Raw genomic sequence first — 11,346 nt, 5'->3', positions numbered from 1 at the left:
TTAATTTAATTTAATTTTTATTTTTTTGGCTGCGTTGGGTCTTTGTTTCTGCGCATGGGCTTTCTCTAGCCGTGGTGAGTGGGGGCTACTCTTCACTGCAGTGCATGGGCCTCTCACGGCAGGCCTCTCACTTCTCTAAGTTCCTTTAAAAGAAAAGGCCACAACTAGAAACAAGAAAACTACAAATGAAAAACTCATCAGTAAAGGCAAACATACAGTAAAGGTAGGAAATAATCCACACACAAAGCTAGTAGGGAGGTTAAAATACAAAAGTAATAAAATCATCTATTTATATCCACAATAAGCAGTTAAGGGATACACAAAACTAAATATAAAATATGATATCATAAACAGTAATCATGAGGGGAGGAGAGTACATATGCAGAGTTTTAAAATGCATTTGAAATTAAGAGATCAGCAACTTAAAACAATCATTTTTATATATAGGCTACTATACAAAAACCTCATGGTAACCACAAACCAAAAATCCATAATAGATATACACACAAAAAAGAAAAAGAGGACTTCCCTGGTGGCACAGTGGTTAAGGATCCACCTGCCAATGCAGGGGATACGGGTTCGATCCCTGGTCTTGGAAGATCCTGCATGCCGTGGAGCAACTAAGCCCGTGCACCACAACTACTGAGCCTGTACTCTCTCCCAAGACTGGGCCAGGAAGAAATAGAAAATATGAACAGACCAACCACAAGCATTGAAATTGAAACTGTAATTTAAAAAACTTCCAACAAACAAAAGTCCATGACCAGATGGTTTCAAGGGCAAATCCTATAAAATTTAGAGAAGGTTAACATCTATCCTTTTGAAACTATTCCAAAAAATTTCAGAGGAAGGAACACTCCCTAGCCCATTCTACAAGGCCACCATCACCCTGATACCAAAACCAAAGATACCACACAAAAAAAGAAAATTACAGGCCAGTATCATGATGAACATAGATGGAAAAATCCTCAGCAAAATGTTAGCAAGCCAAACGCAACAATACATTAAAAGGATCATACACCATGATCAAGTGGGATTTATCCCAGGGATGCAAGGATTTCTCAATATCCACAAATCAATCAATGTGATACACCACATTGACAAATTGAAGAATAAAACCCGCATGATCATCTCAGTAGAGGCAGAAAAATTTTTTGACAAAATTCAACATCCATTTATGATAAAAACTCTCCAGAAAGTAGGTGTAGAGGTAACATACCTCAACATAATAAAGGCCACATATGACAAACCCAAAGCTATCATACTCAATGTTGAAAAGCTGAAAGCATTTCCTCTAAGATCAGGAACAAGGTAAAGATGCCCAGTCTCGCCACTTTTATTCAACATAGTTTTGGAAGCTTTAGCCACAGCAATCAGAAGAAAAAAGGAATCCAAATTGCAAAGGAAGAAGTAAAACTGTCACTATTTGCAGATGACATGATACTATACATAGAAAATCCTAAAGATTCCACCAGAAAGCTAGTAGAGCTCATCAATAAATTAGGTAAAGTTTCAGGATACAAAATTAATATACAGAAATCTGCTGCATTTCTATACACTAACAAAAAACTATCAGAAAGAGAAATAAAGGAAACAATCCCATTTATCATTACATCAAAAAGAATAAAATACTTAGTAATAAACCTAGCTAAGGAGGTAAAATACCTGTACTTGGAAAACTATGACACTGATGAAAAAAATTGAAGGAATAGATGGAAAGATATACCATGTTGTTGAATTAATTTTGTTAAAATGACCATAGTACCCAAGGCAATCTACAGATTCAATATAATTCCTATCAAAATACCAATGGCATTTTTCACAGAACTAGAACAAATAATCTTAAAATTTGGAAACACAAAACACATGGAAACACAAAAGACCTCAAATAGCCAAAACAATCTTGAGAAAGAAGAACAGAGCTAGAAGAATCATGCTGCCTGGCTTTAGACTCTACTATAAAGTTATAGTCATCAAAACAGTATGGCACAAAAAACAGACATAGAGATGAATGGTATAGAATAGAGAGCCCAGATATAAACCCATACACTTATGGCCAATTAATCTGTGACAAAGCAGGCAAGAATAACAATGGAGAAAGACAGTCTCTTCAATAAGTGGTGCTGGGAAAACTGGACAGCTACATGTAAAAGAATGTATTCTCTACCACCGTATACAAAAATAAACTCAGAATGGATTAAAGACCTAAATGTAAGAGCAGAAACCATGAAGCTCCTAGAGGAAAACATGGGCAGAACACTATTTGACATAAATCGTAGCAATATTTTCTTGATCTGCTTCCTAAAACAAAGGAAATAAAAGCAAAAATAAACAAATGGGACCTAATTAAACTTCAAAGCTTTTGCACGGCAAAGGAAATCATTAACAAGACGAAAAGACAACTATGGACTGGGAGAAAAATATTTGCAAATGATATGACCGATAAGGGGTTAATATCCAACAGCTCAAACAACTCAACATCAAAGAAACAAACAACCCAATTAAAAAATGGGCAGACGTTTTGAATAAGCATTTTTCCAAAGAGGAAATGCAAGTGGCCAACAGGCACATGAGAAGATGTTAAACACCAATAACTGTCAGGGAAAGGCAAATCAAAACCACAATGAGATATCACCTCACACCAGTTAGAATGGCTCTCATCAAGAAGAACACAAATAACAAATGTTGGCAAGAATGTGGAGAAAAGGGAACCCTCCTACACTGTTGGTGGGAATGTAAATTGGTGCAGCCACTGTGGAAAACAGTATGGAGGTTTCTCAAAAAACTAAAAGTAGAACTATGATGTGATCCAGCAATTCCACTCCTGGGTATATACCCAAAAAAAGTAGAAACACTAATTCAAAAAGATATATGAACCCCAATGTTCATAGCAGCATTATTTACAACTGCCAAGACATGGAAACAACCTAAGTGTCCATCAACAGATGAATGGATAAAGAAGCTGTGGTATGTATATTCAATGGAATACTACTCAGCCATAAAAAGGAACAAAATTTTGCCACTTGCAGCAACATGGATGGACTAGGAGGGCATTACGCTAAGTAAAATAAGTCAGACAGAGAAAGACAAATACTGTATGATATCACTTACATGTGGAGTCTAAAAAATACAACAAACTAGTGAATATAACAAAAAAGAAGCAGATTCACAGATACAGAGATTAGCCAAAACAAACTAGTGGTTGCCAGTAGGGAGAGGGAAGGGGGGAGGGGCAATAAAGGGGGTATGAGATTAAGAGGTACAAACTATTTGGTATAAAATAAGCTACAAGGGGCTTCTCTGGTGGCGCAGTGGTTGAGAATCTGCCTGCCAATGCAGGGGACACGGGTTCGAGCCCTGGTCTGGGAAGATCCCACATGCCGCGGAGCAACTGGGCCCGTGAGCCACAACTACTGAGCCTGAGCGTCTGGAGCCTCTGCTCCGCAACAAGAGAGGCCGTGATATTGAGAGGCCCATGCACCGCAATGAAGAGTGGCCCCCACTTGCCGCAAGTGGAGAAAGCCCTCGCACAGAAACGAAGACCCAACACAGCCAAAAATAAAAATAATAAATAAATAATAAATAAAAAAAAAATTAAAAAAAAAATAAGCTGCAAGGATCTATTGTACAATGCGGGGAATATAGCAATATTTTATAATAATATAAATGGAATATAACTTTTAAAAATTGTGAATGACTATATTGTACACCTGTAACATATAATACTACTGTACATCAACTATACTTCAGTTAAGGAAAAGAAATTTAAAAAATTTTATTGCAGTAAAATTGGTATGTAACATCACATACATTTCAGGTGTACAACATTATGATTCGACATCTTGTGTTTAATACAAAGTGATCATCACTAAAAGTCTAGTTACCATCCGTCACTATACACTTGATCGCTTTCACCCTATGTCTGGCTTATTTCACTCAACTTTATGTCTGTTAAATTCACCTACATTGTTGCATATAGCAAGAGTTTATTCTTTTAAATTGTTATGTATTATTCTACTGTGTGAGTACAGTACAATTTCTATTTATCCATTGTACTGTCAGTAGACACTTGGGTTATTTCCAGTTTTTTGCTATTATGAATAAAGTTGCTATGAACATTCTTTTTAAAAAACAGTTTTACTGAGATATAATTCACATATCTTATACTTTACCCATTTAAAGTGTACAATTGTTTTTAGTATGTTTATACAGTTGTGCATATAGCACCACAATCAATTTAGAACATTTTCATTATCCCAAAAAGAAACTTTGACCTCTCAGCCATTACCCCCAGTCATTCCATTCTCCTAGCCCTAGGAAACCACTAATCTAATTTCTGTCTCTATAGCTTTGCCTATTTCAAACATTTCATCTAAATGAAGTCACATAATATGTGGTCCTTTGTGACTAGTTTCTTTCATGTTTTCAAGATTCATCTGTGTTGTAGCGTATATCAATAGTTCATTTCTTTTTATTGCCAAAAAATATTCGACTGTATCAATGTACCACATTTTATTTATCCGTTCATCAGTTGATGGACATTGGGTTGTTTTTATCTTTTGGCCATTGTGAATAACACTGCTATGAACATTTGTGTACAAGTTTTGTATGAACAGTGGACATAAGTTTTCATTTCTCTTGGGCGTATACTTAGGAGTGGAATTAACTGAACCATATGGTAACTCTACATTTAACTGTTTGAAGAATTGCCAGACTGTTTTCCAAAGCAACTGCACCATTTTACACGCCCACCAGCAGTGTATGAGGGTTCTAATTTCTCCACATCTTCACCAACCCTTGTTATTATTTGCCTTTTTGATTCTAGCCAACCTGGTGGGTGTGAAATGGTATCTCATTCTGGTTTTAACTGACATTTCTCTGATGGCTAAAAATGTTGAGCATTTTTTCATGTATTGGTTGGTCATTTATATATCTTCTTTAGAGAAATGTGTATTCAGATCCTTTGCTTATTTTAAAAATATGAGTTGTCTTTTTATTATTGAGTTGTAATAGTTCCTTTAATATTCTACGTATAGGTCCCTTGTCAGACATATGGTTTGTCAAAAATTTTCCAGAACCACTGTTTATCTTGGTGGTTTTTCATTTTTATGGATGTAGAGCTGCCAGTTGCTTTTATAGGATTTGGGCCATTGGTGTCATGTTAAGAAAGGCCTTTCTCATCTAGAGGTATACAAATATTCTATATTTTTCCTGGTATTCCTCTCTGTGTGTTTTTAAACATGTTTTCTTTAATGCAACTGAAATTGATTTTCATGCATGGAGTGAAGTGGAGATTTAATGTTATTTTTCTTTAAAACGGTGCTAAAATAAAGTACATTTAGACAAGGGAAAGACTATACAAGCCTGTGACTCTTCATCCACTTTGACAGGGGCCGTGTTCATCTCCACTCTGTTATTACTTATAAGATTATTTGGAAGGGTTTTCTCTTTCCTGATTAAGGTGGTAATACTTGTTCATTGTGGGAAATTTGGAACCATAGTCATATCTAAAACCTAAAGTTAAAAGGGGGTATTATATTTGCCTTTACTTTAGCCTAGTCTCAGGCCTGGCTCCACTCCTATGTGTTACACACACACACACACACACACTGTGGTAAATTTTCTTGACCACAACTTCACCTCTTCTTCCTTGTTCTCAGGTGAGTTGGTAACCACAGGGGTTCCTCTTGACCTCAGCTTCAACCCCTGAGAATGTGAATAATCTTAGTTTAAAGAATCACGGAGTTAAACGAGCCCTGGATGAGTGGTTTTCCCTCATCCTTTTACCTTGCACAGGATTGCGCCAACAACATTCCAGAAAATTCTACCATCTCCTTCCGGAACCCTCAACGTGTTAATTCTGCAGACAGAAATTTCTTGTATTTAGCCCAAATCCTTCTGATGAAATTCAAGCCCATCTCTCCTTGTCCCCTTCTCAGATCTAACAGGCAGCAGCTGCTTACCATGTCTCACAGGATAATCTTGCTCACACATCCAGACATTAGATGTACTCATGGGGACAGTGGCAGTGTCTCCCTTGATCTGCAGGACAGCAGTGGTGTCCCTGGATTGACAAGGAGATTTTCCTTCTTAAACTCCTCTCTTTCTGTTGAAAGAGAGCTGTTTAGTTCAGCATTTACAAAAGCAGATGCTGAGGCAGACTACCTAGTTTTTATTTTGGGTGATCTTGTAACCGAGCAAAACCCTACAGGGCTTTCCTTCCCAGGGCAGACCCCTTCCCCATATCCTCTGCTTTAGCTCCTCTCTGAAGTACCTAGATAATATATCTGATGCACATTTCCTGAGTTGTTTTACAGATGTGAAAACCTCCACCGAATGGAAGATGTTAACTACTTGATGACCATGAGCACATTGCCCCCAGGCCTACTGGAGCCTAAGGATGGATAATGTTAACCCTTTTGACACCACCCTGTTACCTCACCATCAACCAATCAGAGAATTGTACAGGAGCTGATCACATACCCTGAGACCCCCCCCACTCCTTCACCTGGCCTTTAAAAATGCTTTGCTGAAACCCCTCGGGGATTTGGGGGTTTTAGAGCATGAGCCACCAGTTCTCCTTGCATTGGCTCCTTTACAATAAACGCTGCACATTTCCTTACTACAACCCAGTGTTAGTAGATTGGCTTTCTGTGTGCAGGTGAGCGGACCCAAGTTTGGTTTGGTAACAACCTCAGGCAGGTCAACTACTCTTTCTGGGCTTCGTTTTTTTCTCAGCTAAATTAAAACAGTATTATTTCATTAATAGCCACTGTCCAACTTGTTTCAGGCGCCAAGTATACAGAAAAAAATGTAGGGTTCTTATGTGAGTGACACTTTAGCCTTTTGGATTGTTTCTATAATTTTTGCATTTCTTTTTTATTTTTAATTGTGGTAAATTGCACATAATAACATAATTTACCATTTAGCCATTCAACATAAATTTACCATCTTTACCATTTTTAAGTGTACAGTTCAGTAAGTATATTCACATTGTTGTGAAAATTTTTCATCTCGCAAAACTGAAAATCTATCCTACTAAATAATAACTCCTCATTTCCCTCTCCCCCCCAGGTCCTGGCAACCACCATTCTACTTTCGGTTTCTATAAATTTGACAAATTTAGATACCTCATATAAGTGGAATCATTATAGCATTTGTCTTTTTGTGACTGGTTTATTTCACTTAACATAATGTCCTCAATGTTCATCTATGTAGTAGCATGTGCCAGAATTTCCTTCCTTTTTACGGATGAATAATATTCCACTGTGTATATATACCACATTTTTTTAATCCATTCATCCATTGATAGACACCTGGGTTGTTTCCACCTTTTGACTTTTTGGATTATTTTTGCTATATTAAATATTTTTGTGACTTGAAGACAACATATATTTTGAAGGAGAAGTAAATAGAAAAGGGATTATGGGCCACTTCAGGTATTTGTGTATTTATTCTAAGCAGCTATACAGTCTTAGAAGAAAGTCTTTCCTAGTACATTGTGTCAGATTTTGTAACCCTCTGATCACTTGCATTACCTCCTTGTATGGTCCCCAGTTCTTCTGTGCCTACTATCTAACTCAATATGAATTACTTGGCTAGTTCACATGAGAACAGTGTAGGGGGTTATGGGGTAGCATCAAATATAGCCACTTATCAGAGATACAATCTCTTTCTAGTTGAGATTTTATGGAACACTACATGTTTGCAAAGTATTGTGTGATCAATTTAATCAGGCAAGCATTTTAATAGTCCTCTGGGATTTATGTTTTAATCAGTGAAATCTCCAGATCTAATAGGAGATAAGGAAAGAGGGTTATTCCTGGCCTGGGGGCAGTGAGAGGGGAAGAGAGAAAAGGGGTGGGAGAGGCTTTTCACTTCTTTTAGTGAAACTGACATGCTACAAAGCAAAATTTTCTCTAAGACTACAAAAAATGAAAAAGCAGCATTTGGACATGTGACTTTGAGTTTCTAATCTACTCCTCAGCAATGTCTAAAGTTCGGTAAACCATACCTTACTGCTTTAAAGCACTTGTAGTGGTCATGCTTCATCATTGCCAAGAGGAGTAAATAAAGATCAGATGCATCAAAAGAATGGGAGCCAAGGCCTAGGCATCCCTGGTCAAATAGCCAAGAAAACTAGCTCCAAATTACCAGGAGGGAATTCAACCCCAGAAGGTAACAAATGCAGCTGGCCTTAGCACTTAGCTGCAGACCTTGTCAATATCTTGATTGTCAGTAACCTAGATTTTAAAGGCACCCGTCCCCAAGGAATAACTAAACAGAATTCACAGTAGCTCCCAGTGTCTCACTGCACCCGAGTGAAGGGTGATATTTTGCAACTCAGCCACCTTGTCATCTCTGGCCGTTTCATCTTTTCTCTGGCACATTTTCCCTTCTTGTTCCTAACTGATTATTTGCTGTAGCAGGTGCCCTATACTCATGTGTTAGAATCTTGCCATCCAAGCTTCTCCTCTAGCTGTGCTTTGAGTACCTTGTCTAGGACTTTGCTTTCCTGTTCATTTGGCTTCTCTTCTTTGTGTAGCCGGATCCTTACTACGACCTGTTCTTCAATCGCTCGCTCATTCCAATTTAAGTACAGTGTTACAAGCCTTCAGAGTGGACCTGCACAAGATTATAAATAGACTTGGTGCCTCCATTGGCTCTTTCCATAACAGCTAAAGAGTCAGGAACCCAAACTTCAGATCACTGCTACTAAAGAGCAGGTGTTCTCAAACTGTAGCCCACGTCAAATCACCTGAAGGGCATGTTGAAACGAAGTATTGCAGGCATGACTCCCAGAGTTTCTGATTAAGTAGGTCTGAGTTGGGCTTAGAATTTGCATTTCTAACAAATTCCCAGGTGATACCATTGCTGCTAGTCTAGGGACTACACTTTGAGAATTAAAGCTCAATGGTAATACTATTAATGTCAGAACCACATCTCATAATTATTGGCCATGTATTATATCCAACAAGACACTATTCTCAGTGCTTTACTCCTTATGTCTTTAAAGCAGCTTTTGTTTTTCCTATTTTCAAATGAGGAAACTGAGTCCCAGAGAAATTAACTATCTTTCCCCAAGTCACACTGAGAGTAAGTGCTGGTGCTGGTATGAACCTTGATAGTTTCAGAGCCCATGCATTTAAGTTAACCTCTATAATATCAAGTAACATATTTAATGGCTTGAAATGAGTATATTGGCATACATTTTACAATTACTTATGGATGCACCTATAAAAGCTCAGAGATGCTTAAGAAAAACAATCCTTGTTGTTAACATTGAGTCAGTTGTTGCATTTCTCCCCAGTTCTATTCATTTTTACTTACTGTCTCCATTGTGGACCAGAATGATGAAGAATGAGTAATATCAAAAATTTTTAGCTGAAAAGTATAAAGAAGATTTACCTCTCGAAATGAAGACTTTCTTGCATATTATTTCTCTTCTAGCTCCCTTCCTTTTGAATCCCCGCATCAATCTCCAGCCATTGTAGTATTTTTCCACTCACTTTGATCACCTGTGAAGATGTGGCTTATTACTGTTCTTCTCCCCAAAGAAGGGCCCTTTGTCTCTCTCTCTCTCTGCTCCACTGATGCTTTAATCTGGGCTTTCCCAAGAGCTGAAACTGAAAAACATTATTGATTTGAGAGTTTGCTGCTAGAATGACTGTAAATTGTGACAAATTCGCTCCTCTTGGGTCTCCACACCCGTGACCATGATAATTTAGAGCAAAAGAAAGGTCTTGAACCAATACGACTGTATTTCATCAAGTCCAAGATGCCCCTAATTGTAGGAAGAACCATTACATTATGTATCACTAGGAACGAAAAAGAATGCTGCCAATTAAACTATGACACAGTGTCTCAGCTGAAGTCCTTATGCAATAATTGGTCACACTAATCTCTCATGTCTTTGGCAGTTCTTTCATCTCTTCTGAAGGTTTTGGCAAGGTCTCCAGATTCATGCAGGTGCCTTTCTTGGCATGTGATATGGCAGGCAGTGCTTCTCAAACTTGACTGGGCACATGAATCACCCGGGGGTCTTGTTAAAATGTAGAACCTGATTCAGTAGGTCTGCGATGGGACTAACATTCTACATTTCTAATAAGCTTCCAGGTGCTGCTGACATGGCTGGTTGCACACTACTTCTTGAGTAGCAAGGTGACAGGCAATCTTTTACATATATCAAAATGTAATTCCTCTTCATCCACTCTTGGCAGCAACATGGATGGACCTAGAGATTATCATACTAAGTGAAGTAAGTCAGACAAAGACAAATATCATATCACTTTTAGGTGGAATCTAAAAAAATGATACAAATGAACTTATTTACAAAACAGAAATAGACTCACAGACATAGAAAACAAACTTATGGTTATCAGAGGGGAAGGGGGGAGAGATAGCAGAGCGCTTGCTGCTTTGCAAAAAAAATTAATTGCAATAATTCTTTCAACAACATATATTTGCTTTACAAATATCAAACTTAAGGACCACACCTTTGCTACTAGGGCTTTCTTTGTATACAATGACTTTTTGTTTCAATATTGAATCATACTGTAAACACTTTGAAGACATTTTAAAGGGCAGTAAAGCTTAACACATCCAATAGGACAATGCACACAACTCAGCAGAAGATCATATGGACAGCCATAACCAAGTACACGGACGCACAGGCAATGACAACCATGTCACAGCTGCCTCCTGGGTGACAGTGAACACAGGACACCAAGTTGAATGACTCATCTGGATTTCTCTGCAATATTAAAATATGAAAAAAGAATATACGAAAAGCATAATTATGGTCTATTAAAAGAACAAGAGCAACAGGAGGGCCAGTAAAGACATTGGAAGTTAAACTATATCAAGTGCTTTTCACTTATTGGTTTGTTCATGATCTATTTATTGCTTTATAGGTAAGGCCTATACCTATTACTTTATAGGTAAGGCCCTGTGCCCTGAGGAAATAGCAGTGAACAGGCAGACCCACAGTTCTTGTCCTCGTGTAGCTTACAATTCATCAGGAAGACCAACACTGAAGAAACACAGTCAATGCTTATTATTTGTGGATTCTGTACTTGCAGGGAGGAACTGAAATGAGTACTTTTTCCAGTTCCATTAAGGGTTTGTGTTCTGCTTTCCAACCACCAGGTGGAGACCACACAGAACTAATTAAAGTGTTCCCTAAGTCTGCTTTATACTGAATTTGCGCAATTCCTTAAGCTCAATCAGGGGCATGGAGAATTTTTTTTCTCTTGTGAGTGAACCACTGACCTTCTAGGGCATAAAACCATAGATCAAAGACCACATGCAAATTCAAAACAAACACAATTTTCACAAGAGAACCTA

Source organism: Balaenoptera musculus, chromosome 4 (genome assembly GCF_009873245.2).
Source record: "Balaenoptera musculus isolate JJ_BM4_2016_0621 chromosome 4, mBalMus1.pri.v3, whole genome shotgun sequence".
NCBI classification, from domain to species: Eukaryota; Metazoa; Chordata; class Mammalia; order Artiodactyla; family Balaenopteridae; genus Balaenoptera; species Balaenoptera musculus.
The sequence above is the reverse complement of the archived record's forward strand: the minus strand, read 5'-3'. Positions refer to the sequence as shown.